The sequence below is a fragment of the Parus major genome, chromosome 1 (genome assembly GCF_001522545.3).
Source record: "Parus major isolate Abel chromosome 1, Parus_major1.1, whole genome shotgun sequence".
Taxonomy (NCBI): Eukaryota; Metazoa; Chordata; class Aves; order Passeriformes; family Paridae; genus Parus; species Parus major.
In genome coordinates this window covers 40,331,795-40,358,629 of record NC_031768.1, presented here as the reverse complement: position 1 = coordinate 40,358,629, position 26,835 = coordinate 40,331,795, and the positions used below count along the sequence as shown (strand labels likewise).

The window sequence follows — 26,835 nt, the reverse complement described above, 5'->3', positions numbered from 1 at the left end:
GCAGCCAGAAAGATATAGAAAGGGAGTCCAAGAACTGCAGGGCTAATCTGCACGGGGCCAGATGGAAAACAGTGAGGGTGGAGCCTTCAGAGGTTGCTGCCAGTTTTAGAGAATGTGGCTGCAGGTTACAAAGGGCAGATTCTGATACTGCTTTAAAATCTTCAGAGTTACAGGAAAACACAAGACCTTGCAGACCAGTCCCCCTTTTTAGCTCATTTACACCTGTCTGACTTGACAGCATCTCTGCAATCCTCTTTTTGTGCTCTGAGCCTTCTCACTGGACAAGGACAAGGACAGAGGTTACAGTGCTGAGATTTTTTCCACTTTTGTCTAGATGTGGTATCTAGACAAGAGTAATGTTGCTTTTGCTTATCTTCACTCATTTTTACAGATCTTTGCCACCCAGAGAGGTCTTCATTTGAAGAAAATCACTAAGGAAACCTGAAAGGTAGAAAGTGCTTCTATTTGTTAGTGTGGTGCAAGGACAGGAATGCAAAGCTTGTTATTGGGGCATTAATAACAAAGCTCTTTCATCTTCTGATACTCACATCAGGATAGATTGTTATCTATGCTTGCTTTTAGTTTTCTTTGATTACTGCTACATAGCAGCAGAGAGTCTACTGCAAAATGAATAGGACTCAGCAGTAATTGGTATGCAGCCAGTGTCTTAAAATATCTCTGTTCAAACAGGTTTTGTACCCTGGTCTGCCTTGTGAGCACTGAGGTGGGTGAGGGGAGCTTCCCTCTGGCATATGTTGAGGCCAATGTACCTCTTCTTATCTTTTTAGCAGTCATGCTACAACCAGAGCTACATTCAAAGTTCAGAGATACAATCCATTTCATTTTCACAAGTCCCTGCAGCAGGAGGGGAAAGGAGACCTGGCAAAACCAGCTGAGATAGACAGAGGGTAAGAGGAGGCTGAAGTGCTGAATTTGTAAATCATTAAAGCTGATGATTTTGAAATTCACACTGCTGAGATTTAAGCTCTTAAATATTTATTTTTCCATCATGGAGCAGTGCAAGGCAGAGGAGAGAAGCTAAGCAAATACCTTGAGAATGAATATGGGGAAATGTAGGGGAAAATACATGCACATAAAAACCTCTCCTACAGTTATTACATTAAATTGGCTAGGCAAGTAAGAGTCACATGTACATTGCCAGAGAAAACAAATCACTCCACAGTCAGTAGGGATATTAAATCCCCTAATGCACATGTTACCCTATGTCTCATAGTAATTACATGTAGTTTTGCAATGTAAAGCAAAATGCCCCATGAGCACAGCCATTTTATTAGAGATGTGCACGTGGGACTCCTCCCCATATCCCACATGCATCAAGTCCTACAGTGTCTGGTTATCCTTATAAGCCTTCCCTGGAGTGGGTGCCATGGATCTTTGCTGGTTCAGAGGCTGGTCAGTGTATTCCCTTTGGTTTTTCATTGACTCAAATTAAACCAAATTCTTGGAGCAGAGGTGTTGCCAGGGGCAACTCAGGGCTTCAGAGACCCACTTTTTCTGGGTAGTTGACTCAGTCCTGCTGCCAGTACTGTGAGGGCCCTGGTGCCCAGTAGATTCCCATAATCCACCCAATCTTCTGTCTACAGATGACATTGAAGCCTGGCTCTCCTGTATGATGTTTCTCTTCAGGGATGCATTTCCTAAAACAGGAGAGAGCACATCAGCTCAGATTTCCGTGCCTTAATGTAGGACATTCTTAACTGCCAGAGCATTTCTCAGCTGCTGAAAGGAAACATTTATATTTTCAATTCAGCAAAGCACATGCTGAAATTCAGGTACATGCAAAGTCCCCTGAGAACATTTCATTCATATCTCCCCTTAAACAGCTTGTGCTGGCCACCCAGACATTTACCACTTACATTTCTAAAAAATTACCTGAAACAGTTAAAAAAGCAGAGGTACCGAACACTTCTGAAGACGATGTCCAAGTTTACTGACACATTAATTTGAAAGTTTGGTTTCTTTTTTAGTGTTAACTTTTCTAAAGAAAATGTATGTTAATTTGAAGGTAATTAACCATGTTCTAGTAAAACACCTCCTGAGGATTAACCTGCATAAAGGCAAAATTTTTAAACTGCACATCCTGAGCTATCTTGTACTATTGAACAGTTTTCTGTAACCAAGGCTTACATGTGGTAGAAGTGTAAACTGTTTAAACAGTTTAAAACAGTTTAAAACTGTACACCATCAACTGGATATGTCATTAATATTATTTTATGAGTATTTTAGGTTAGACTCCAAGTTTTTACTTCTAGCCCCCCCCTCCAAAAGCTAATCATACAGACTCTACTGGTGTTTGAAACAGTACAATTGCATAACCTGATGGTCAAAATGAGAAGCAAAATTAAATACTTGAAGGTTCTCATTCATGTGTTTTCAGAATAATACATGCAGGTTTTCTACCAGGTCCCCTCTAACAATTTTTATGGTTGCTATTACTTTTGTATCTAGTTAAGATGAGAGGCTTCTCTTCTGCAGATACCAGTCAGAAACAAAGATGTGTCTAGGGCTCATATTCAGGGCAATGCACACTGAATAATATTTCCAAAGGAAACGAGAGCTCTGCAGTCCTAAATTTCCTCTGTAGATGGAAATCTGCCAAAATCTTACGTTGTTTGGAGACTGCCTTTTCCTTCTTCACAAATGAATTTCTAAACAATAACACGGAATGCCACATAAAAGCCTTTCTATTCATATTTCATCCTGTAAGCAGCAAAAGCAGAAACCAAACCCCAGCCAGTCAGAAACAGTGAAAGTGACTCCCTGCTCGTATCTGTATTTATTGGGCCACCAGGAGAACAGGATTCTCGGAATATATAAACAACTTTTCCAGTGCAAGCTCACCACGTGCCCAAGCTGCTGCCCCAGGCTGGCATCCCATCCTAGCAAACATCGTGCCAGATGCTGGGCCCTGAGTCAGCTACCTTTTGTTAGTAGCAGAAATAGTTATCTCACAAAGTGGGGAAAAGAGGTAATTCAATTAACTAACTACCTAATCATTAATGGCATCTGGCTTTTCCATATCATATTTTTAATGGAAATGCTCCACCTAACAAAGCAGATGATAAAATATATTCCAGCAAAATTAATGCAATAGACATCTTTAATTTACACCACCTTTCAACATCCTCATGCCATACATATTTTTGTTTTACTCAGTGGCTATTACAAAATCTCCAATATTGTGCTCACTTAATATCGTCCCTAGAAAGTCAGTTCTTCACGGAAATGCAGCGTTTTCAAGCGTCAGTGCCCCTTGTGCCTCAAGGCTCCGATTCTCCCCACGGCCGGGGCACCCTGCAGTGCCGTACTTTGGCCTGGCCTTCTCCGAGCGCGCAGCCACCCCCAGCCCGTGGCTCAGCTAATCCTTCCGAGCAGTGAAGCTGCCCTGCCGTCCCGCTGGTGCTGGCCCCTCTTGAGGGGCTGTGCTGGGCAGAGCAGGGAGGGAGGCAGGAGGAGAGAGGGCAGGCGAAGCCAGCAGGCTGCAGTGTGTGAGGGCTGCCGAGGGTGCGGGGAATGGCTGCACAGTGTGGGGCAGGCCTTCCCCGCGCTCCCCTCGGCACGTACGGAGCAGAACTCTGCGTGTTAACACAAACAAGCCAACATTTCCAGCCGAGGTACTTCACTCAAGTCTGTTTGCCAAGTGGCTTCGCTACCTTCTTTGGTTAAGGTTAAGAGAAATGTTGTTGTTCAAAGGAGAAAACAAGTGGAGGTGTTTTCCCCCCTCACCCTTCCTGTCTACAAATTGAAGCACCTCTGGTCTGCAGTTCCTTATAAACAAATGAAGGAGCTTTTGTGGAGACTGTTGATAAGACGTGCTCCGCACCACTCCACATCCCACCGACATTCATTATTCTTTTTATGTATGCAATAATATGCAAATGTCCGAGTGCTTCCTAAGGTCACTCACTACTCTGCAGTGCAGTGTTTGCTCTGGTTACTGCAGGGACCTAAGGGCAAGCTCAAGGCAGCCTAGGACAGGAAAGGTTGTCAGGGCCAGCTGATAAGATTTTCACCTATCAGCAAGGTCTACGTGTGCAAAACTCAGATACAACCTGGTGAAAGGAGAGTCACGGAGATGGGGATGGCTTTCTCCTGGGAAGAGATTGCCAGGAGATAAAACTCCAGCAGACAAGGAAAACAAGTCTGATGTACAACAGCTGGGTCATGGAGTAAGGAAGAAAAATCCTGAAAAAATACAGGGACTGCAGCCATCCCAAACACATCAGAGCATTGGGAAAGCAGAAAATGAGCTTGCAAGGTGCCTGAACATAATGGTGACAAATTTGCCACCACTTTTAGCACAAGAGGCACTGCACCAAATTTCTCAGTTTCAGCAAAGTCTACCCACTCAACTGGGAGAAATTAAATATTTCCAAATTTTCTAGCATTTTAAGCAACAGAATGAGTGAGAACTCTTATCTAAGGACGTTGAGTGCTTTCAGCCACCTGTTCTTTACAGTTTTGAACCTTGGATAGTATCAAAAACCTGTATCTAGCAACAGAAGTCTATGTTATGCCCCCTTGCTCATACACACTCACAGCACATGGTTATAGCTCTCCATGCTGAAGGGAAAGCACTGCTGAACAAGGGACAGGAACTAGGAAGCAAAGAAAGATCTGAGAAGATCTTTAAAAGAAGAAGGAATGGGAGCAGGAAAAGTCTGCTCCCAACCAAGATTTATTTTTATTATGCATGAGTCATTCAAAGTGGATTTAAAGCCAGAAATTTTTTCACTGGCATGCTCACTTTACTCAGTAAGTGAAAGAAATAACATTACTTCAGGGTCTGAAGTTCACTGGGTTGCATCTGATTTCACTCACTTCTACCAACAGCAATATTTTTGAAATGGATTTATTTCTTTCTGTTTTCCTTTTCTCTCAACATCCTTGCAGCCTTACTGTCTCCTTCATGCTACCAGCAGAGACAGGTCAGTGCTATGTCTGACCTGGTATTTGCTTAGGTAATCTTAAATTTTTATAATCTATCCTCTCCTTTGCCTCAAAACATCTACCTTCTGCTTTCCAAATAACTTCCTGGAAACTCGGCAGAACAAAAATTCTCTCAAGCTTCTTGTCAGCTGTGGGGGCTGCGTAGATAGACTAGCAGGGATCAATCCAATATCCGAATCCTCTCAGCTGAAACTAGTTAATGCATATAGATTTTACTGTTTCACAAAAGAAAAAACAAACAAGGAGGACTTTTCAAATTCGTTTGTCTGTAAGATGTGAGATGGCTTCTGTTCGACCCAAGCAAAGCCTCTGCTGCTGTTGTGTGTCCACTTTGGGTACTACACTTGAAGCATGATGCAGAAGACTTGGAAAGAGCACACAGATAAAAGCAACTAGAAACCCTCAAGTTTATGGAACAGGTCTATGAGGAAAGACTGTGAGAGTTGACACTGTATAGTCTAAAGAAGAGTAGACTAGCTGTAGGCACAGAGATAGTCTTTAAATATGCAATAAGTGGTTGAAAACAGGAAGAGTATAATCAGTTCCCCATGTCCAGTGGTAATACCGCAGGAAATGGTGAGACTGGATTGTTACAAAGAATTTAAAATTAGCAATTTTATCATTCCATCCTAAAAGCAACTGCCCTTTTTTACAGACAGCCTGCCTCTAACCCTTAGCTTACTTTTCCTACTCTGCAGTTGTTTTGCTTTGTGATTATGTCTGATATCTATGATATCTATGATACCTGAATCAGCTCAGCCTTACACTCCAGTTCTAGCTGCCAGAAGTGAAATATACCTCTTCATGTCCTCACCTCTTGTCTCTCTGGGACTCCCCTTGCAACCTGTTAAAGTGGAAAGCTATTATTCGGAAAATACAATTTATACAGCAGGTAATGCCCACTTGCCAATAGCTTTTGAACTACGAAGATCTTTTAGTGAACTTTTGATCTGCAAAGGCTAGTTGGTATTAAATCCTCTTGCACCTTTTTTAATAGTATTTCCTACTTTTATTATTTTTAATTTAGAGTGGGTGTTTTGTCCTGTGAGTGCAGAGCATTGAGCTCTATGAAACACATTTGATGCCCGTGATTTGGCCTAGGTGTTGCTAAGAAATCTACAGCCCTAAACAAAGGCAGCAAACTCATATTCATCCTATTTCACTTCTCCATGATGTTTTTACTGTCAAACAATATTCTCCTAGCATATCTGAAAGAGTCCAAAACAGAAGGGGGGCCCAGGGGGCAGAGAAAGACATTATAGATCAAACTCCTTGAAGTACTCCATCTATAAGGATATAAGGCTATTAAGGATAATATTATGCTCCTTCTATCACACAGAAGAGTCTTGGATGGTGTGGGTCCTACAGTTCTGCTCTCTTCCTGCCTGGGAGATGTTATTCTGGTTCATCAGGCACCTGAATCTGGATATAGATGAGGTTTTAAAATTCCAGCACTGGATCTTAAGCAGAGGTTTAGGATTTATCCCAGATCACTTTAGACATGAGTGGTGTAAAATGTTGTGTGTTAGTTAATCATCCTGTGATCACTTTATAGGCAACAGGAACAGGGAATCCTGTCCCTTTCTGGGACAGGTTCTGTCTTATCTCTGGGACATGTCTACAGCAGGTCAGAGGAGCAGTCTAGACATGCCAATTAACAGTATAGCAGATGGATGATTAGTGAAGGTATGGACATACTATGAATCTATCCTGACTCAGAAGATACCTCCAGGTGGATCCCCGTACCTCAGATCAGATGGATGTAATTAATTCCTATAACTTGCAATCCAAACATGAGAGCACATGGAAAGCAGTTTCCTTCTCTCCTTCTGCAGCTAATTTTCTCTCCTCTCTCCTAGTCTGTGCCTGAAGGGAGCAACACTTCCACCGAAAGCTGCTGCAGGGACAAAGTGCTGCAGCCTTTTAATCGTCGCCTCAGATCAAGGAGTCCTTCTTCATCCCACATCATTCAGTCTTTGTTCTTCTATTCAGTCTGAATAGACCTTTACCCTACCAGGACTCAGACTGTCCCTGGTGTGACAAGCCTTGTCACCCCCTCCTTCCACACAGCCCAGGTGCCCCGCTGAAACACATGTTCTTCTTTAGCTGTAGTGTGGTGATGGGTGTGAGTATGGAAAACAAGTCTCTGATAGGCATTTGCTGAGAGCTGGCATCTCACTCATGCAAGAGGTAAAGCCAGCTATTTCAAAAACAGCTTGCCATGTATTCCTTTCATCAAGCTTTTACATAAAACCTATTCTGGGTCCTCATGTGTGCACACAAATTCAAGTTGTCCCTTGTTTCTCTTGTTAAAGATGCTTCACTCCTTGAAAGGTCCTCCACGAATCCTAGACTGGTGGAGAAGTAGTTAAAGTGGGCAAAAAGGCTAATCAAGAGGAAGGGTTGGTTAAACTCAGTTTTGAAGGCAGCTCTTAGGAATCAATGGACATTTTCTGAAGTGTTTAATAGTTAGAGTGAACTGAAGCTCTATAAACCCTTTCCAAAGGAGCCCTTTGTTGAGATGTTGGCAGTATATGTCTGGCTGGAGTCAAATAAATTAGTCATCAGATAAATCAGTCATGCCAGCTATGAGAGTGACACCAAAATAAACAGAATATTTTAGTCAAATCTGTGAAACAAAAGGAACAGCAAATCTCAATTTAAACTTCCCCCGTGTAATTGATGCATAATTAAACTTCTAAACATGAATGCAAGTGTGCTGATCCAGGGTGTGTGATGATGAAGATTGTATCTTTGAAAGTAAATGGGGATCTCCGGATGCAATTAAAAGTAATTTTTATGTTGCTAGTTCCAAGTTCCCACTGGCAAAGTCCAAGAAATGCAAAGCCTGAGTAATTCCTAAATTACTGCCGTTTCAATGCCAGGGAAACTCCACAGATTTTGATGGAATTACATAAGACTCAGACTTCATGAGGCCAACAGAACTTCCTCCTTTTAGAAACAGATTGTCAAGTACTTTAAAAAGAAAATGTCAGAAAAAGTTTATGGAGATCACATGATACTGGTACAAGAACAAAATCTGGGGAATGTGCAGCATATGGCAACATCAGTTGGCATAAGGTAACACAAGTGCATAACCCCAAACATGTAATCTTAAGTAATCTACCTTACTAGTCTAAAATACACAAACAGTCTGAACTCTTTTAAATTTTTATTATCTTAAAATACAGCCAGAATAATAACAGTGATGTTCTTATTTGTCCACTTATCCTTATGATTAGCTCATATATTAATCATTATTGTAAAATTAAATATTTTTTAAAAGCTACTTCTTTTATCTCTGTCCTTGCACCACTCCTCTGAATGCCTGTTAATCTGGTAAAGGACTCAGGTCCTGGAAGGGAAAAAGCAGGGCATGTGAAAAACTAGCAGTGCAAGTGGACATCAGCATGTGGGAGAGAAGCACTGCTTTTAATTGGATTAAAGAAGTTAAAAATGTCGTGAGAAAGCTTTTCTTATCTACTTAGTGCTTGTTTTTCAATAGCTGCTGTTTCAGCCCAAAATATTACACTTTGGATGCTTAATGTCAAATAAGTAAGCAGATTAACTGGCCTCCAATTCTCATGGGCTTCAGATGTCTGCACTGAGATACTGCAATGTGACCAAAAGTAGTTCTTAAGTTTGGCTTCTTTTTTACAGTAGTTCATATACTATTGAATTCCATATCTAGGTTTTAATTCCAGCAATAAAGTTTCATTCTTTATCTCAAGGGATAAAACTGTATTTGCATTGGAAAGTCTGTGCCACTTTCAATTTTACTATAAACCACTGAGATTTTAGAACTGACAAGGATGGAAAGAAAATATACCTCTGTAGGGTGCTTAGGACATTTGTGAATCTGATTCTGCTTCCTGAGATATTTTTGCTGCTCAGCTGTCATCTATATTCACACATTTGGGACAGTGCATCTCCCTGATGCAGTGCTCCACAAAGGAACCGACCAGAGGCATTGTGCTCTATTTGTACGTGTCAGGAACCACTGAAACCTGAACAAAAGCTGATTGTCTATTATTGGCTTCTAGGAGTATGTCCTGTAACTGGCACTATGCAAACACAAAGCACAAAGCAGCTCTGTCCTAGAGTATTTATAATCTAGGGAGCAAACTTCAAAGGAAGTGGGTAGGTTTATGTCAAAATGGAGGAGGAGAAAGGAGGTAGAAGACAATCGAGCTTGTTTGATCACACTGCTTCACAAAAAAAACAAAATAAAAAAGTTCTTTTGGATTGGTGGGGTTTGGAGGGTCCTGTTCCTCCAGGGTACTTGGAGTTACTCCACCAGTCACTGCTACATTTCTTGACTTGGAATAATTTCTGTCAAAATCAAGAAGGTGCAGTGCCCCACCTATCCACTTGAAATGCTTTATAGTTTATAATTCCTTGTCATCTTGAAGGATGAAAATGTCCAGTCTGCACTCAGAGATGAGGCAGAAGCCAGAACTCCTCATCACAGCCAGACCACAGAAAAGGAAAACTGACAGCAGCAGTTGGGGGCTTGGTGAACCCACTTTTCTCCAGTGCCCATGGGACATTAGTGGAATGAGTCCAGAGGAGGGCCACTAAGTTGATCAGAAGGCTGAAGCACCTCTCCTATGAAGACTGGATGAAACAGCTGGGGTTGTTCACCCTGGAGAAGGGAAGGCACCAGGGAGGCCTTAAAGGAGCTTTACAGTACCTGAAGTAGGCCTACAGGAAAACTGGAGAGGGACTTTTCATAAGAGCATGCAGTGATAGTAAGAACAGGAAAGGCTTTAAGCTGATGGAGGACAGGTTTAGAGAGATCTAAGGAAGAAATTCTCTACTGTGAGTTTCTTGAGGAGAGGACATTGACCAACAGAGATTTTCTGTGAGGAAGATGTCTTTAAACTTTATTCAAATAACAAATCCAAGGTTGAGAAGAATATGTGTAGGGAACATTTTTGTAACTGCAATAAAAATCAATGTCTTGATCATACAGATTCTCAGTAGCCATCACAAAGGCAAAAAGTCTCAGTGAAGGAGACTCCTCATGCTGTCCATTCCAAAATAATTCAGGAGGTTATCAGTTGATGTAGCTGAGGAAGTAATAAAGATAGTTGTCCTCATCAATAATGTGCTCTTAATTACATATTTTGAAACCTCTGTAGCATAAACCAATTTGGATTTCCTCCTTTGGTACATTTTATGCATCTCACACTGTTCTTTTATCTTTTATTTATTTTGGAAAATATGTTTTGACATAGACATGGGTCTGGTCTTAATTATCTGACTAGGAATTAGATGGGTTGGTCACTTATCCAAGCTTCTGTTTTATACTTAGGAAGAAACTGATTATTTATTTGAGTTTGCCTTTCTATTAATAATTAATTTATAGAACCACAGAATTATTGAGGTTGGAAAAGTACTGTACAATCATCAAGTCAAATCTTCAGCTTTTATCATCATCCATTACCATGTATGTGACAGAAGCTCTCATATAGCCAGTTATAGCAGAAACTGGGGTCCAAGAAACAACTATTAGGGGAAGAACTTTATGTAAATACATCAAGAATTGGCCTGCTGGCAGGATTAATAAGTTTGATGTGGTACTCCAGGATAAACATTCCTGAAAATTTGATTTGGGGATCCACAAATTACTGTCCACACAGAAAATAAAACTTTTCTCACCTACAGAGAAAAATGAGAGGGAAGTGTCACTTTACCCAGGCACAGGTGTTCTTTCTCCTGTTCCCCTTGCTGTTTATGCTGGCATGATCAACTGGACTTTATTTGGAAAGAGGAGAGGTTTTACAGTGGATAATCCTTTTTGTCCTTGAAATGCCTAAGAACACTTTTGTTTATCTGTGTTTTTTTCCAGTGGATTTATTCCTATTTCTAGAGATTCAAAAGTTCACTGGTAAAAACCTGAAATCATATTATTAGGATATTTTGTCCAATTATGACTAACACATGTGAGAGTATACAAACCTGGTAAGGTTTCCACAACATGTAAAACGTTATGAAAGTTTCTTTATATGTTTCATTTGAAATGCTGTCTTGCACAACCCTTGGATGCTAATGTATGTGATTAAAGTTTAAACTTACATCCAGCACTTGTTAATCTGCTTACAGCTTCCCTCAGCAATATCAGTGAAAAGGTATAGACCAAACCTGATATAATAAATCCTGTTTATGTAAGTTTGGAGTATAACATCTCATTTTAAAAGGGGGATCCACCTCCTTTTTATATGCCTGGGAACTCCAGAGGAGCCTTCCTTGGAGCACTGTGACCCATCATGTCTGGGGCAGCATCTGCTCTCAGAAAGGGCATGCAGGGGCTGCCAGGGAGCAAGGTGCAAGTCTGAAAGTCATCTTACAAGTAATGTGACAGAATTAGGAATAGGTTAATTTACATGCACATTGTTTCAATAGCATGTGCTGTAGCTCTGCCAGCAATAACAGGGTTCCTATTGGCTTGCTGTGCTAATGAAGGATGAAAAGCAGCAGGCTCAGCATAGATCCCTGCAGACCCCTCTGAGGGCATCATGGCCAGGAAGGTCCTGATGATTCAGTCAGTATTTGGCATCCTGCCTTAAGATGTTTTCAGCAAACCTCATATTGTTTTTGTCAAGTGTGAAAACTCAAGTTTTACAACAATAAAGTACACCTTTCTACCTAACTGTCCTTCTAACCTTTTAGGAAAGAAATTAGATTGATTTGATATAGCTAATCTGTACTGTTACAAGTCTCTTCATTGTTTTAAAGCTACTTACTAGTAGTTAATTTCACTACCTGTTAAAAGAAAACCCAATAATTGATGCTTGCTGGTTTGGGGGTATTTTTAAAATTTTGGCCCTGTTTGTCTTTCTCGATGCTTCTGCCATTTAAAAATCCTCCACAAATCTATGAAGGCCTCCATCTGTGGCATGAAATAGAACAGGACAGACTGATGATCAGGATTGCTCAGGGCACGCTCCAGAGCAGATATACATTGGAGAGAGATAGCCTATCTCAAAATGATCCATAAAGTTTTACTACTGGCAACCAAGGTCCAATGCCTGAGCTCGTTGCTTGGACCTTCTTTATAGAGAAGTATGCATGTACTGAAAATTGCACTAACTTTTTTAAGGCTGTTTCAGACTCATTATCTCATTCCAGGCTATATATAGGACAGCTGCCTTGTCCTCATAAAACATCAGCCAGAAGTGCAGCACCCAGGCAATTGCCTTGGCAAGCTGCCCACTGAGTAATTCCTGCCCCATCAGCATGCCCCCAAGATATAAAGAGAACATAGCAAGGGCATAGAACTTTACCCAAAGAGACTTTGCTGCCATTTCTGATCTCCAAAGACTTTTAAAATAATTTTCTGCCTTTAAAACACTTTTTAGTGTAAAAAGAATAGTTCAGACAGATGGAATTACAAGGTCACACGTACCACAGCCATTCAAATATGTAATATTTAGAAATCATCCTCTGAGATTTTGGCTCTGTGCCCATATGTAGGTATTTCTCAGACAATATTTTTGCCTGATCCCTCACAATAGAGCAGACAGAAGTCAGGAAGCTTCAGGTCACATATTTACTTCAACTAATAGCTTACAAGATCAGACAGGAAGGTATCTCTCTCCAGACTACCACTTCCATATGGCCCAGATGCTCCCGTGATTCTCTTCCATGCCCAGCTCCTACTTTCACAGTAGCTTTTGAAGGCTAAAGGAAGACTCCCAGGAAACAAAGCAACAAGGTCTCCTGACATGAGCAGATTAAGACAAAATAGTCCTGGTGTCTTTCACTGTATGAGAGGTTTCAGACTGGAATAATGTGAGGGGTGTTCAAATCTTACCCAGTACTACACAGAGACATAGAGAATGAGCCAAGTGTCTCAGCTTCAGGTTTTGGCTAACAAGATCTGGCAGCCTGTTTTCACAAAAAGCTCGCTCTTGATCTTTCCATGCATCCTTTGGATCTGCTTCCCTCTAAAGGCCATTCAGTGAATTATTGTATTGTCCTGAATGTCAATCAAGTCTTAATGTGAAATCGATTTTCAGATGTATTCCTTATCTGGAGAGGTGTTTGAGCTCCATGAAGGAGAGAAATAAATACTTTCAGGGTTATTTCTTGTTGTAAGTCATCTTAAAAGAAATAATGTATCAGTAAAGGCAGAGATTTATATCAGCAAGCAGAGGTTTTCATGATAAAATCTATCTAAAAATGAGTGTTAAGCATACATGCTTTTGTAGTTCTTTATTGCACAGAAAAGTGAATCACAAAAGTGAACTGTTTTTTCCCATGAAGAAATTGGGATCTGGCCATCCTCGCTCCCAATCCCATGCTCAGAGGAGTAAGTGGTTCTTTCCAGATAGGCTGAGGCATTTGACCTCTCAAGCATAGTTGTGTTATTGCTGCAGTTTCATGTGATCCCAGGTAAGGAGTTTTGTGGTGTAGTAGAACTTGGGCAGACTGTGTCGTATATAAAAGGGTGAATTGCTCCTTCAGTTGAGACACTCAGATGTGCCATGAAACTGAGACCTTTAACTGAGGAGTTGGGACATCTATTGAACTCAGTGGATAATCACAAGCTGGAATGGCATGCTGAGAAAGTGGTCATTTTGCCTGCTTGATTAAGGAAAAAAAAAAAAAAGAGAGACATTTAAAGATTAAAGGGACATTTTACCTGTTTGTTATTTGTGCAGGTCGTGGGAAATAGGATAATCCATAAGGAAATAGGAAATAGGATAAGCATACTAGTAATCTGAGTAATAATCATTGTCAACTGGCATTTTTGCACAGCTTCAGCTCTCTATAGGCATCTCTGGAGGGGAGGGGATCAGATCTTAGGTAAACAGAGTACATCTCTCCAGACCTCTCTGCAGAGGGAGCATGGGAAGTTACACTCCTGAATTAAACTGAATGAATCAGGACCTAAAAGAAGGCTCCCTACAACCCAAACAGAAGGGAAGTATTGAGGTATTTAAGCACAGGACGTCTTAAAAGTCCTTAAAATACCTGAAACTTTCTGCAGGCCTGGAAAATATCGTAGAGAAGACACACATCCCCCAGTCAGGGAACTGGAAAGTGCTTTAGAATAATTAAAATGGCACTAGCCTTATATGCTTATGTATTTGAATTGCTCCTTAGCTGTTTTTGTAATCTACTGTAATTGCCCTAACCAGAGAAGAAATTGTCCTTTGGGACTGCCTCTTCTCTCTCTGCAAACTATAAGAATCCACACAACAAATTGAGGCAAATATTTTAGCTAAAGCTGCCTAAGATGCATCCTGCCCTGATATATAGATATATCTGTATCATCCTGCCCTGACATCAAGATACAAAGAAGTAGTAGTAGCAGTAGGGGGTCACTAAATGTTTTAGCCCCCCTCCAGGTGGCTCCTAACTATCTGGGGTCGGTTTTTAGAGACTGAAGTCTCCAGGTGCATTTGCCCACACTGACTGGGTCTTCACCAGGCCCTTCATCATCCTCACCATCATTGTCAACTCTATGTAATTTATTTCACTTACAGCATCTATTTTGGCGGTAATTAATTAATTTGACCAAAACATAAACTGGCATGTGTTTTTGAGGACAACAGGCTCCACAGATCAGCTTTGCCAATAGATAGCACCTTTTTTTTGATCTTAAAGCTGATCCTAAGTACAGTTTTAGCATTTCTTAAGACTGCTCACCTCTCCTTTATGTAACCATGCAGCCTGTCCTGCAATATTCTGTCAATGCCTGCTGTAAACAAGAGTACTGCCACACTTCTCACTCTTCCCAAGGTCAGCCCCAAACTATAAAGCCTGTACAACTGCCATTGCAAGGCCCAGATATGAAAAACAAAATTAAATGGTATGAGGAAAACAAATGCTTTCATGTACTCAAAAGCACCACCAACGAGGTCACTTACTGTGAGTCACATTTAATTCTCCTGAAAGACTGAAAATTTAATAGTGTCTGGACAACTGATACTTGGAAAGTCAAGTAAACTCATTCTGCAATTCCAAATAATACCAGTAGAGTTTGCAGTGGGATTGGGCAAACCTACAGGTGAAAATGAGCACATGTAACAAATCAATACCATGTTGGTTCATTTTTTTTATAAAGGCAGGTGAAAAGTGCAGGACATGTCCCACATACACAGGTCTCTAACCTGCAAGAGTGAATATGTAGCTCCTGCCCAGGAATCAATGCACTACTGAGTGTCACTGGGAAGAGAATTTGCCTTAAGAAAGACAGCTTTATGGGACATTGTGAGAGGGAGACAGATGGCCATTTTATGCTGTTGCCAGCACGTTTGCTCCTGTGTTCCTCCCTCTCATCAAAATGTGTATGGATCCCCACATCCAAAAATCTCCCCAAATCCAAAAAATTAAAACTTTGGGTAAGCTGAGATATGTAAATCCTCAAAGAAGAAAACACTGTTCCTTGAAATATAAGGTGCACTATTAGAGGGGCCATTTAATTTGCCCCATAACATCTGAAACTCTTCAAGACAACACAGAGATAGCTGAGGCACCTAAAAGAGAAAAAATAAAGAGTAAGTAGGTGGGGTAAAATTGAATGAGTCAGTAAAGGGGAAAAAATTATCCATTTTTTACTTCAGCCTGTGAAAAGGAAAAAAATTATTATGCATGAAAACAAAAGTGATTTCACTAAAGTGTGGCAAAGGATTTCAGGTAGAAGGTTAAGTGGGTGAAAACATCTCCCTCCCCCATAGAGATGCCATGAAGCACAAATGAATATGTGCAAAAGGCCATCAGGTAACTCAGCTGAAGAGCATCATTATGGTCTGACCAACATATGCTGAGATCTACTCCCATGGCAAATTTGCAGTAGACCTTGCTTGGGAAAATCATTATTTTTAGGACAAAACCATTCACTCTGGAACTTCCCTACTTCCCTACCAAATGCCAAAAAAACAGAACAGACATTTCCATACAGATCACTTTGGACAGAATACATTTGCCTCAAAAAATTCTCGCCAACTCCTCCCATTCTACAAACTAAAATGTAGCAGTCTTGTAACAAGAACAGATCCAGAGCTACTCCCAGTGGGCACCTCAGAAGTACACGTAAATTAACTGCCAGTTCTGCAGTACAGAGCAGTAAAGTTCTCACTCACCCACCTCCTTTGCCACCTGCTGAATATCAGAACAGCCCAGTACCACAGACGTGAGCAGCAGCATCCTGCCAGCTTTCCCACCCAGGGGTAGTAAATGATTCAGTGAACAAGATCTGCCTGAATAGATACCTGAAGAGATGCCTGTAATTCAGTTGAGGGCAGTAAGAGGGCATGCCAAGGCAAACACATTCCAGGTGACTTGCAACACTGTGTGAAATTTCACCCTATCATAAATAACACAGTAAATGTGAATGTTGCATTTCCCAAGGTACTGGTCAGACACAACCTTTTCCCTAAAGAGAAGACATGGCGGAAATGTATCACTGCTGCTTCTTAGACCCTGGAAGGCAGATCAGATGGATTCCTGCAGCAAGGATGACAACGTTATCCACTCATCCCACCTGCTGCCTCTGGGGTAAAGAAGGACACTTCAAAAGCCTTGCACTCTGTCTGTCAGGGCACATACAGTGCATAAATACCTGGGAATACAGTGAAAAAGGTCTATGCCTTTCTCTTTCCTGATGTGACCTTTTCACTGTATTCTAGCTGTCCACAGTACGATAACTTGATTTCACCACAGTTTGAGGCCATACTCTACCACAGGCATAAAAACCAACTCACTCAGTATGATGAAAACAGATTTTTTTGTTTGTGTCTATATCTTATTTGTCAACAATCAGGTTCAACCATCCATGGATAAAATAGGCATCATCTAAGAGGAGATAAACCCTTCCCAAGTGTGACCACTGCAGCTGTTTACAGACAGGAGATGACGCAGACAGTTGCCAAATTGTGGTCTAGTTTATCACTGGTCTAGAAAGTTGCTTTTCCAGAGGTGCACAGCCAGTCACTAATTTCAACAGTACTGCCTATTGAGTTGAGTAACTTTTAGAAGGTGGGGCTCACATCACTAATTTTAGCAGTCTAAAGAGAATGTCTAAGGTAATAATCTCAAAGCTCTTCCGCAATAAGTGAAAAGAGACAGGGATCCCCAGAGTAATGTATGTGAAGTCAATGGACTAGATCACCCACTGGAAGTGTCCAGCTTCCAGACTTGGAGTTTAGACTCAGTGGCTTAGGGCTTAGGCTAAATCCTAAACTTGAGACAGCTATGTTAAGACAGACAGATTCCATTCAAAATTAGCAAATGGCTCAGGCTTGCAGTTCATAAGTGAGACCCATGTTTGTATTACACATTCCTCATGCATTTCTCCCTATCCCATAGCCATGCTATTTAACAGTAAGTCTTTCTTATAAAATGACCATATGTATTGTTTTGCTGTGCTTTCTTACCTTCATGCCAGAACACCCCTAACACCTGACAAGTTCTTCCTCAGGGCTTGCTATTACTTCTCACGCCTGTGTTTTCCCTGCCCACAGGCAGCATATTCTGAAGTGCCAGATATTTCCATGTCTCCCAGGTCCAAAGGAGACAGATTTCTTTCCTCCAGGTTTGTTTGAGACAGGTTTGTTTCTCTCTTTTCCTTTCTCGCTTTTTTTCACTCTCCAGTCCTGTTGCATCCTGTGCATCCCCATGCATTCATGTTGTTTGCATGGAGTATCAAAGTGTCAACAGAACTATTCCTCTGTCACTGTGCAGAGTTTGAGAAGTCATGGGAAATTCAGTCCTCAAAGAACGGATTTTTCCTATCCTTAGAAAACCTACAGGCCCTGCTGCTGCAAGATCCCTGTAGCAAAATGTGTTCAGTTCCAAGATCAGCTAGAGTGCAGGAAGCCATGCTGCCTTTCAAGCTGGCAAGAGAGGGGACCCACCACTAATTTGCACAGGCATGGCTGGGAGTGGGGAGCAGTCAAGGCTCACTGGCTGTAGAGCACAGCCAGATCGGCAAGCTCTCCATTTCAGGGAAACAAATGATACTTCTGGGAATAGTGGGGGCTACTGGAGCTCTGTACTGGACTCAGCCCATCATACATGGAATGCTCATGATTGCTGTAATACCCAGTACTGAGCAGGAGCTGCATACAGGACCCTGAATTTTTACAGATGCAAAAATTTTGAGCATATCTATAGTCATTTTTGTGTAGTTGTGGGTTAGGGCAGCTGAGACCCCACCTGCTCTTTGTGGAATGGCAAAAGGGTTGGACACTAAATGTTTATATATCTTCCAGTGTTAGTCCTTTTCCCCAGAAGAAGTGGGTCGACATCTTTTCATATCCGTTTGCTGCCCCACTGCTCCTCCCTTTTCAAGGACAGTTAGCAAAGGTAATACCTTACAGCTCAGCTAAGCAGGGCCACCTGTCAGTACTGTGTCTATCCTGATCCTGCCTTATCCAAGCTGGGGAAGAGAGCTGGCCTAAAGAACAGCTCATTTCACAAAACAGATCTCATTTCTTATTCCTGGCAAAGTGCCTTTTCTTTCTGAGGCTCAGATTGCCTGGAGGGAACTGGTTATTCTGGGGATCCTTTTCACACCATTGGCTAAGACTCTGCCTAAGATGTTATGACAAAGGTCTGGCAGCAGTGCAAAGAGTAGTTTGTGATCTTTGCAATTTTAACATAGTAAATCCATCTGATGATGTGTTTTATTTGCTATTCATTTACTGATACCTAGCCAGCATCCAGGGAAATTCATGTGAGTGATCATGTGAGTGATCACAAACCTCCAGCATGCGACCATGTCATATCAGTGGAAAGCAGATTCCCTGCAAACATTTCTGCTGAGAGCATACAGACTCATTATATCAAACTCTGATAACTACCTGCTCCATTTTCCTGTGTCCTGCCTAAATTAGAAGACTGTAAGAAGTGTCATTCAGCTGAATTGGATGAGACAACTCAGAGAGAGGAATGTGCACGTCCCACCTGGAAAGCTGTCCATACTCCTTTTATGCCCCTTTTCACACATTTCAAGTTTCAGACAATGAACTTTTCGTTTAGAGGGCAAACTATCAGCTGTCTCTTTTTTGATAACCAAAATTACCATTCTTCCAAGGTCAGACTGTCTAGGTCTAACTGTTTCTTTCACTTGCATTATCCACCTGTCACATTTGCTTGTTCAGGGAGATAAGGCATGTGATGTAACCCTGAAAAGAGCTTTTCCTTCTTACAAGTGAAATAATAATTTCTGTTTGCTTTCCTCTGACTGCATAAAGGATCTGATTGTGAACTCAGAGGTGCATAGATCTTAACACTAATCGAGCAATGCCACTATGAAACTGCCATAGTTGAGCTTATATTCAGGCTTTCCATGTAGTTTTCTGCTCTGGATTTTCCAGGTAAATAGATACCAATGGAAATTTTTAAAATATTAAAAATCTTTATTTTCCTTGAGCTTCAGTGTATTGAATTGGAAATCATATTTCACAAGAGGGCAGAGTCTGGTTATTAATCTCAGCAGCAGGTAAATTCACAAATCAGGATCCGTATGTGCCAGTACTTGTAAGTGATCAGAAATTAAGGATTAGTCATAGCATATAACAACTCTGCTCTAGGACAATAAGGAGAAGACTTCACTGTATCTATATCCCTTTTCCATGTTTTATATGCACCAAATATATTTTCCAGTAGAGGGTGCAAAATTCATCTCCAGCAATACAAAAGCACTAGGTTTCTGCCAGCCTGTATTTGTGAATGACAAAATCTTTTCAGACTATTTCTATCTGCATTTGTAAATATCAGATTTGATATTAAAATATCTGACAGTAAAAAATCTCATCTTGTGACATTTGTAATATAGATGACTCCATAAGAATCTGCCCATTTTGCTTCATTTTACAGTCAGTAAAATGAATTAGGGACTCAGGGGCACAGTTCTCCCATTTCACCCTATATTTATCAGCTGAGTAATTCTGCAGACTCCTTTGACTATGATGCATGGAGCTCTGATGACTAGCCCAGATGTGGACATCTGTGCTTTGGCCATCCAAGTTAAACAGAATCCCACCTCTTGCATTTGCCAGGAAATGCTCTACAGTGACAGTGTGGAACAGGGTTACCTATAACATGCTTATTGCCAAACACCACTTGTCATATTGCATCATATTCACTTCAAATGTAAATGAACTTGTGGGAAGTTCTGATTACTTCATTTGTGGGGTTACCATCAATGTTGCAATACAGAGCAGAATGAAGAGTCATTTGCAGAGGTATTGAAGTCTTGGCTGCAAGGGAAGGGAGAGGAAGAGAAGTGTCACTGTGGTTAGACCACATTGTTACTGATGGCAGCTGTCATAAAGATTGATAACTTGCTTTATTCAAGTGTCATCAATCCCTGTTACCGCTTCACATGGCCTTAGTCAGTGATCTTTAAACCTCACAGACCAGTGGACCTTGAGGAAGAGTTTGAAATCTCAAAGTAAATCCTTCTTCTTAAGCTTTCCTCATAACTGTTCACGTGAAAATGAACAAGCATGGATCATTATTCAAAATAATAACTCATTTCGAAGATACAAATGCTGTGAAGATTGTATCACCTTCACTGAATATGATACAATCTTCAAACGCAGTTCTTCTGTGATTTATGCACTCACAAAGAGTTGCTTTTTGCTCAAAGGTATAACCCTGCCCCTAAGCATACATGAAACAGTCATCACACAAAAACTCTTCAATTAAGGTGTCTCTGCATGCTCAGGTGCAAAGCCAGTGTCACATTTCTAGCCATGGTTCAGTCAGATGGGGAGGTTACAGTGTGCCCTCTGTGGCCTCAGCCTACAGCAGTGGTCAAAACTTTGTATTTCTCTGGAGTCTCTGCTCTGAATATTGCTCCCCAGGCACAAAGGCATCTCAGCCTCACCCTTGCTCCCAGCAGCCAGGGATAGCTAATGTAGTAGTATTGTCTCAATTTAAGAGGCAACAAGAGTCTGAAAAAAATATATGAGCATACCAATACATAAGGCAAGGTCAACCCTTACCATCACCATTTAGAGATCCTTCCTGACATGGGCATCAGAAAGTGGTTTAGGAGCTGGAGAAACAGTGTTCACAGCTGCTTCATGCCTTCCATAAAATACTCCAATATTAAGTAAATCCCTCACTGATTGACCTCTTCTGGTGTTAATTCTTCATTGCTTCCATAATAATAATAATAAAAGACACCAGGATTGAGCTCATAATCAGAGAATCATAAAATCATAGAATATCCTGAGTTGGAAGAGACTCATAAGGATCATTGAGTCCATCTCCTAGCCCCGTACAGGACCATCCTCAAGAACCACACCATGTGCATTGGCCAAACACTGCTTGAACTCTGTCAGGCTGGTGCTGACACCGCTTCCCTGGGAGCCTGTTCCAGTGCCCAGACTCCGGGTGAAAAACATTTCCTGATATCCAACCTAAACCTCTCTTGACTCAGCTCAGCTTCATGCCATTTCCTCAGTCCTGTCACTGGTCATGAGACAGAAGAGATTGGTACCAGCCCCTCCACATCCCCTTGTGAAGAAAGTATTACTGGCAGTTAGTTTTTTTATGTGAACTATTTAGGGAGCTGGTCATGAGCAGACATAATTTAAATAAGACTGCAAGTCTCTGGATGCACAGTGTAGAAATAATTGTGTGAACCATGCCTGGCTGTTCTGAAGGGAGACACAAGGCAGAACTGGACTAGAGCTCATTGACATGATCTGGCGATTTCATCCTTCCAATAGACAATCTGGAAAGCTCTACTGATGAGTACAAATTAGTCCAAAATTAATCGCATGAAAGGGTGGTTATACAGGGCCACCATCATAACTCAGGGTATTCCCAAGCTTGCAAATACGTTGGGACAATAGAGCCAAGTCACTGAAGGTGATGGAACACTGCAGTGAAAAGTATTGTGTTGCAATAGTACAGAGCATGCCCACAGAAATGCTAAACACTGTCCTCAGTGCTCATGTGAGGATCAGGAAGGGCTTGAGATGTCTTATCTTAGGTGTCATACAAGGAAAAAAGTGAAATCAGCATCAAATGCTGGAAGTCATCAGGGAAAAAAATGCAGAAACAACTCTCAGTTCAAGCGTACTGCAGGCCTACTGAAAACAAATGGACATGACTCAAGTACTTGACTTCCCTGTTGCAAAAAGCTCAGCTGTTGCATGAACAAACCACCACAGAATGTCATACTTTGCTGTAAACTGCTGTTTGAGTGGAGCTGATGAATGATAGCGACCTGTGATTCACAACCAGCTCATTTGGGGACCCTTCTGTCATGGATTACACACTAAAGCAACTTCTAAAGCCAGACAGTGTAGAACAAAAAAAAAAAAAAATAATAGGATGAAAACCAAAATCCTAATAAAATTATTGTCCTGGTGGCATTTTCAGGCCTGCAAAACAAAGCTACAAAGGAATTACAAAGGAAGTACCTTTCTCTGTTTTGCATGTAAATCTAGATCATTCCTGATAAGGCTAATGAATAGCTGTAATTATTACATGCCCTACCACTTGTAGTAATGAATTATCCTAGGGATATAAGGGTGGTGTGCAGTAGTATGTAAGAATATTGCAGAAGAAATTCTGTGGATCAAGAGAGGCCCTGTTGTAGACACCATTTGTAGTGTCCTATTATACATTTCTGTAAGGAAAGGGAAAAGAACATTTTCACCCGCTAAGGGAAGGGATGGTATGTGTGCTGGGTTATTTTAGTCTCCTCTACTTATCCTAAACCTCTCTTGCTATCTTATGAGTTGCTTCATTATTGGTTCATAATGGTAATGCTTACTTACGGAAATGTGTATGCGTTTAATGTCATCAAGGAAACATGAAACTGTGGTTGGTGGGGTTGTTGCCAAATATTTTTTCTCCAGTATCTAGGAAATAATAGTTTTGATAAGAACCTGATCTCTTCTGAGATATAGTGTGAGGCAGGGATATACAAGATTATTTGTATCACATCCTTTCAATATAAATTAATAAATACGTATATGAGTGTTCTTCTTTGCAGTGTTCTAACAAATGAGAGATTTTCTTTGTGAAAAATCAGTGATTGGTATTTCAGCCTGTTTGAAAACCTGCAGAGCAAATTCTCCTCTCAGGGGTGTGCATCCTAGCCTAATGGCTTTATTTTATTTACCTGTGCATATTAATATATTCAATTATGCCTGTGCCACATAAAGGACTTGCGATAATTTCTTGGCATGATGAGTTTGTGGCATAAATCTTTCCCCTAAGCACAGCAACAAGCTTTGATGTACTCAAGGGAAGGCTTCCTTCACTGAGTTCAAAGTTCAGAAGTTCAAAGGCACTTCTGATTAGAAATTAACCAAAACACTTGACGAATGAGAAGGGAACGACCTATTCCACGCCTGAAGAACTTGGCAGGGGCCATTCCCACAAGCCAGCAGACCACCAGCGTGCCGAGAAATGTCTCACAGAAGAGAGGTTGAGTTCAGGGGCAGCACAAACAGGAGAGTGACCTCTTACAGTCCTGCCTTGGAAAACAGAGCCACTTGACTTCTCCAAGCCTTGTTTGGAGAGCAAGTCTGCAACACAGTCTGTTACATGCCTTATTCACAGGACTCTGCATCACTCCAACCACATGGCAGATATTGAGCTGAATATCCAGAAGGATGCCACCCTTAGGACATCATACCGGTCCCAGGGAGTTCAAGCAAATCTAACCTTCCTGTCTTTTCTTGTGTGGCATGGAAACCCCTAAGCTGACAGACAGAGGCAGCAGGTTAATCACTGAAATGCATCTGGGGAAGGAGCCTGTCAGCTGACAGGCATGCATCCAAGGATGCCTCTGTTCCCTGCCAAAAGCCAGGAACCACATCAGCATTTGCAAGGCTCTTGGGGCAGCTGGACAGTTTCTGCTTGCACAAGACACTCAGTATGGGAGCCACCACTGAAGATGTGAGAGGGGCAAAGGGGATGAGGGCTTCAAACCCAAGATGCCCTCTTGCTGAACCACCCATGCTGTGATTCACTGGGATGAGAACAGGCAGCCAATGTGTAGAAATTAGGTGGAAGTTCTTGAGGAACCCAGGACAATATTGGGCTGCTGGAGTGAGTGAGCAGAAGCTGCTCAGTCAGCTCACCATGCATGAGATTTGCTGGAAAAATGCAAGAATTAACTTCAGTTGAACACAGTGGAGGATGGCACTTTCCTTTTGATTTAGTTGTGTTTTTTTATTTCTGTAGTTTAAACTCAGTCCTCAAAACCTGTCATGTCTTCCATTTCTCTGGTCTCCCTGTACAGAGCTGTGCCTGAGGCTGGCAACCTTCAGCCATCATTCCCAGAGAAGTGGTGGAGTGACATAGAGAGACAGTGGTGAGTGATATTTCTGCAGGCAGGAGAGAGGCACTTGTGCTTTTGGTCATGCTTAAGCCAACCTCAGCCTGCAGAAATGCCCAGCACTGGGAATGTGCTGCCAGAGCTGGAGAACAGTTGTGGCAGAGGTGGATAAAACCTCCTGCAAAGAATAGGCAGGCAAAGGGCTTTGAGCAACCTCCAGGGCATACACCTGCTCAACGAGGATCCCAGCTTGAGCTTAGATCCTGTTTGGGATGGGAGGAAAATTGAAACTTGTTCAGGCATGTGATCCCAAAATCAATATTTTCACAGCTCAGGGCATGTGACGTGTCACTGGAAGGTGCCTGGTGAGGACAATGGCTGGCACAGAACTGCAGCTCCAAATGGCTCCAGTCACTGACCAGCCTGTACACAGGCATCTATGAGCTGCTGCCTACAGCCCATGCCTCTAGATTTCCTTTACAGGCAGGAAAATTCCTCCCATAAAACTGTACACTTTCCAGAGATGTCCCATATTTAATGGGACTGGAGCAGGTAGGGTGGGATTTTTGGCTGGTAATAGAATTTCATGCATTTATGTTTTGTATTTCATACTGAAGCACAGAAATTCACACTAACAGTATATTCAGAGACTGCACAAGCACCTCCTCCAGCCAAATTTTAGCATTTGTGTCCAGTTCTCTAAAGGATGCAGCAAGCCTGTAGCTTTTGCATACCATATCCTAACCCTCTCTTACAAAATCAGGTTTTTCTTGTATGTATTTAGAAAAGTTAACAGTTCCCAGAATACCAGATGAACAAAATGCTCTGGGGCATCTTTCCAAATAAATCCTTAATCCTCAGACATCACTGAAAGTAATTTTTGTCAATAGCACACCATCCAGTATAAAAACAAAGAGCAGTCATTAGGAAAACCGAACACACTGGTGTCTCCAGTCTCAATGTTTGGCATCTGCTGGTGTTTTTATTTTGCTGGCGTTTGCCAAGCAATTTACAATCAAAATCCACCACTTTGTCACCCAGAGAGTTCTGAAACACGAATTTGCTGTTGAAAGATTTTCTGATTCCCATCTACATAAAATAACTACACCAAACACTGGAAAAGAAAAGGAAACTGAACTTGTCCAGAGCTAATACCAAGTAGAGATTTCTACATTATCCCATTGTCTCCCAAACATACAAGTTTTTTGAAAACAAAAAGTGCAGTGCAATATTTGAATCAATGTATGACCACCAAAATCAGAAACATGCTCAGTTTCCCACCATCAGCATGAGGCACCATCCAGTGCTGCAAACTCTCCTTACAAACTGCAACCTAAGTTGAAACTGTTTAAGAATTTTTTCTAAAAGACAAACTGCATTTCTGATAGGAAAAAAGAGACTTTACATAGTTCTAATACTGAACTCTCAAAAGTGATTCTGCTCTTCTTCACCTAGCTTGCAGATAAAGTGAATTAAAAAGCTGCAATGAGCACATAAATGAGCCACTGAAATAAAGAATCAGCTGAGAAAAGACACTTGAATAAAGATGAAAACAAAGAGGAAAACAGAAGAAAACCCAGTGCATACCTGGATCTCGATTATCAGTGGAAAAGGCTTTATTTCTTTGCAAGGGCAATGACAAGGTAGAACTACTGCAATGTAATGAAAGAAAAATACTTTCCGTATGGGACCATGAAGGCATTAACATAACAGGCAAAGCACATTATGTCCTGCCCTTGGCAAATGTCTTGCTGGCTACTCTGGACTGTGACCCAGCAAAAATAAGCAGTCCAAATGAATTTTCTCCTAGGTAATACACGGCTTCATTTACTACAGGCAGTAGTGGACTGTTTCTTCAAGAGTCAGCATGGAGGCTGGCCAAACATTGCACTGAAGAAATTGGAAAACACAGTGCTGCACACAGATTACACACAAAAATGAGCTGAAGTATTGCTTGGTAGACTCAAAAACTTCCAAGTACATTTGATTCATTCAATGTTTGAATAGGCAGTGCTCTCAGTAGATGAGAAGATGAGAGGAACTTGATCCTACCCCCCAGCACAAATACACTGACATTGATGCTTATGTTTTAAGATATTTTTTTCTCCTCATATCTCATTACTACCACTTTTATTTGTGATTTCTTAAGCTCAGAAAATTTAAATTGGATTTTAAATCCATTCTCTTTATCCAAGAGACTCTACATGGAGACAACCACTCCATTTCACTGGAGGATTTTATCCACTTCTGGGATAAAATTACACTTCTGGGGATTTCAAATACACACACCACGCCAGAAACCAAATCAAAACAGAAGGATCAAAAGGAGCAGTATTGATGATGGATCAAATGCACATTAACCACAACCGGTTTATTGATTTTTGAATCTGTCACATATTATTTCCTTATTCCCTTTGTTTCTGAATTGCTTGAGCATGTTGATTTAAGTCAGCTTTTAACTCCACTTTGTCACTGTGACCTTTTTTGATCCCAGTCCGTTTGCTCTCAAATTAATTACACTGCAGAAGCTGCCTTGCTCCAGGTTGTGGTTTTCATGTTCATGGTTAAATTAAATCTTTCTATGCCACCAGCTA

The 26,835-nt window shown here is 41.3% G+C and overlaps 1 protein-coding gene and 1 long non-coding RNA gene across 2 annotated transcripts in view; one reads left to right on the top strand and one right to left on the bottom strand.

Moving 5' to 3' along the window:
• The window catches only part of CLDN10 (claudin 10), a 54,352-nt gene that overhangs the window by 6,837 nt on the left and 20,680 nt on the right, over positions 1-26,835 (top strand). The gene's annotated exons all lie outside the window — the stretch shown is intronic.
• Positions 975-26,000, bottom strand: LOC107201439. The gene is made up of 2 exons (XR_001520213.2): positions 25,829-26,000; positions 975-1,658 (listed from the first exon to the last, which is right to left on the bottom strand). It is a non-coding gene; the product is annotated as an uncharacterized LOC107201439 (long non-coding RNA).